Below are 3,957 nucleotides of genomic sequence, written 5' to 3' on the forward strand. Positions count from 1 at the left end.
CCATCGCGGCCGTCCGTACCCCAGCAGAATGCTCTGGGTGTGGCTCGTCATGCCCCAAGGTGTGAATAACGCACTCGTCACGTTCAATCGCATGGTTTCCCATGTGCTTCGCCCATTCCGCGACTTCGCGCCGAGTTACTTCGACGATATCTTCGTCCACAGTCGCGCCGAGGATGGTCTCAGCGCGGTCGAAGTCCACATCCGGCACTTGAGGCAAGTCTTTCAAGTGATGAGAGAGAACAAACTGTACGCCAACCTCAAGAAGTGTGTATTTTGTGCACCGGAGATTCCGGACGAGCTGACCCGGAGAAGGTTTCGTCCATTTGCTCATGGCCTACGCCCACAAATCCCACTGAGCTCCGTCAGTGGCTGGGTCTAGCGAACTATCTGCACAAATGCACGAAAGCCTACGCCGGACTGATCCAGCCTCTATCGTCCCTGTTGAAGAAAGACGCCAAGTGGTCTTGGCGTCCCGAGCACCAAGCCGCATTCGACTCGGTGAAGAAGAGCTTGACGTCTGCGCCAATACCGATGCTCCCGGACGGTTCGAAGCCTTTTCACGTTGTGTGCGACGCTAGCGATTTCGCTATCGGGTGCGCGCTCATGCAGTTCGACAATGAAGGTCATGATCGAGTAGTGAGTTACCAGTCACGACAGATGAAGCTGGCGGAGCGCAACTACCCCGTACACGACAAGGAACTCCTTGCGATGCGGTATTCTCTGATAAAATTCAGAGTGTATCTGCTGTGCGAGCAGGCATTCGCCGTGTACACAGATCATGCATCGCTGCGGACAGCGATGAAGTCGCCGCATCTATCCCAGCGTATGGCGCGCTGGTTGTCGTTCTTCGCCGAGTACAACTTCGTCGTGCACTACAAGCCGGGCAAGAACAATATCCTCGCCGACGCGCTGTCACGGCGACCCGATTACGATCCTCGTGTCGTGTTGGGTCGTCAAGTGATTGACGACGAGGATGAAGGCGGTGATCAGTGCGCAGTGTGCGCAGCGTCAGGTATCAACCTGACATCTGTGTCCCCGAGATGGATTTGCGCGATGAGATCGTCGCGGCGTATGCAGACGATGCGGTCTACGCCAATATCTTGGCGTACCTCCGCTCTCCCAGTGACGAGACACCGGGAGCTCTCTCGCGCAGTACGCGCAACCAGATCGACCGCTACCATCTTGACGGTGACTTGCTGTACTACAACATCGATCGTTTCGATGCTCCGCGAGTCGTCGTGCCCAACGACGACGATCTGCGAGCTCGCATCATTCACGACTTCCATGATAGCCCCATGGGCGCACACTTGGGCCGTGAGAAGACCTTCGCGGCAGTATCCCGCGATTTTTTACTGGCCCCGCATGTACAAATGGGTACGTAAGTGGGTCCGCACTTGTGAGACCTGCCAACAGGTGAAGCCGTCCCAGTCGTCACAAGCGCCCCTGCACCCGCTGCCGATCGCAATTGAGGCCTGGCGCTCAGTTTCCATGGACTTTGACTTCGGGCTGCCGACGGTCGGAACGGCATCTTGGTTTTCGTGGATCGATTCACGAAGATGGTGCATCTCACCCCTGTGAGTGATACGGTCACCGCGGCTGAGACCGTGGCGCATTTCGTCGAGTGCGTGTTTCGCCACCACGGCTTACCGGAGTCGATCATCTCCGATCGTGACCCGCGGTTCACGTTCGCGTTCTGGACCGCCCTCTTCCAGCTTCTGGGGACGAAGCTGTCGATGTCGACGGCGGCCCATCCGGAGACGGATGGTCAGACAGAGCGGGCCAACAGGGTCCTCGAAGATGTTCTTCGGAGTTATGCAACTTCTTTCGCGAGTTGGAGCAAGTTTTACCCTTGCCGAGTTTGTACTCAACAACGCTGAGCACGCCTCGACGGGGCTGACCCGTTCTTCGCGAACAACGCGCGGCACCCGCGCGTCCCAGCTCTCCTCGCCGTGGGCCATCCCACTGTGTCTGGTGCCTCCACTCTGGGTGAGGATAATGACGGTAGCAATGATGAATATGTTGTGACGAGTGGGGCTCACGACCCCGAGTCACTGAACGCGGTCACCCGCTCTAAGGCGAAACAGGCTTTCGCGACGCCGAGCTCCGCGGCGCCTTCTCGCAGCATGGACTGCGCGATACCTGATTGACCCCGGTAATACCGGAACTCAAGTCGCGGCCAACTATGCGCCGAAGTCCCCGGCGCGCCAAGTCGATAACGCCGCCGTTTCGGCGTCCGCCCAGCGACGCGCGTTTTGTGCGCGATGCACTTCAAGATACAGTGGATAAACAAAAAGAGAACGCGGACAAGCGCGGACGCAAGAATATGGCTACCTTCCGGATAGGAGAGCAAGTCCTCCTGTCGACCGACGGTATTCGCTCTTCTGCAGTTACCAATCTCGGCGCGAGCAAACTCGCGCCTCGTTTTATTGGACCCTCAGAGTCGTGAAGGTTAACGGTGAAGCCTACACCTTGGATATTCCTACGTCATTACGATTACACCCGACGTTCTACGGGCAGCTCAAGAAGTACCACCCGCAGCTATCCCGCCGACGCTGGATCCTCCGGCGCCGGCGCCGGAGCGTAGAGCGAACGCCCTCTCGGTGCGCCGTCCGCGCCGCCGACTACCGCGGCTGTGCCCCGTCCATGGCGCTCCAAAGAGTGCATCTCCAACTCTCGAGTCCGCGCCAGTAACTCCCGGTTCGACCGGCGCGCCCTTCAAGCTCCCTCCTGCCTTCGCGATCTGCGCAGTCGCCTCCTCAGCCTCCGCCTGAGCGTCCAGAGCACGATTCGCTGCAGCCGCCACATCCCCTGGAACACCCAGGCGTACGCCCTATCGCCGCGAACCCCTCCGCCGATTGTTGACTCGGCTGGCCAAAAGTGCTGGATCGTGGATCACCTTGTGGCGCACGAGGACCCTCCTCGTGTGACGCCTCCTTCCCGCGCTCGTACGAGTAGAACATCCACCCGCCGGATTCCCCCCGCGCGGCGCTATCGAGTCCGCTAGCTTGGTTATCCGCCTGACGAGAATACATGGGAACCACGTTCATCTCTCCTCCGGGATGTCGCGGACGTGGTCCTCGAGTACGAGAGCGAGATCGCGAACGAGAGCGCATCTGTCGCCGACCACGCGGCGACCAAGATCGCGACCGAGAACGCCATCGACGCCGACCCTGTGGTGACCGAGATCACGAACGACCACGCGCCGAGCTGCCGTAGACGGCACAACCCTCGCGGACTTGCACGTAACAGATCCGATCCTCATTCCACGCGTTGGTACACACGCGCGTACGAAGCTCCCGCAGCGAATGTTCACCAACCACTTCCTCGCGACCCGCGAGCACGCCACGAAGTTGTCGCCTTCCCGAAGCATCCGATTCCATCGGACGATCATGGCACACCACGAGCGCTGGAATGAATCTTGCTCTACGCCATCAATACCTTTCCCACGCAGCGCTCGAAATCGACGGAAGTAATCTTGCCTCGTCGCCAGCGACTCTGACGACTCCGCGCCGGACAAGTTATACAAGTACCACAGCTTCAGCTCTCGATCCATCACGCGCAACGATGATGGAGCCCGCAGCGCCGTCGAAGCTTGTGTCGTCGCTGTCGTCCTCGCGGCGCTCGCCCGCGTGTCTGCCGTCGTCTCCGTTGTTATCGCCGTCTCCTCAGGCGTCATCCCTAGCTTTCCACTGTCTCACTCGCACTTCGCCGCGTCCTGCCCTCGCCGCGCGAGTCTGGTTGTGCTCCTGCGGTGCGCAGGAGCAGTGGTCCGCACGCATCGTGATCTCGCAGTTGACGCCGCGCCAACTGACGTCTCAATTTCCAAGAACTCCCCGCTTGGACTCACGTCTCGTGAGTGCTGCCTTGAGAGGAGGGTGATGTAATGAGCCCTCCATTTACATAAGTAGCTAGACATCTTTCTGACATTGCTGAACGACGATATCGTGATCTATAACT

This window comes from Phytophthora cinnamomi (genome assembly GCF_018691715.1).
Source record: "Phytophthora cinnamomi strain GKB4 chromosome Unknown Contig24, whole genome shotgun sequence".
Classification (NCBI taxonomy): domain Eukaryota; phylum Oomycota; class Peronosporomycetes; order Peronosporales; family Peronosporaceae; genus Phytophthora; species Phytophthora cinnamomi.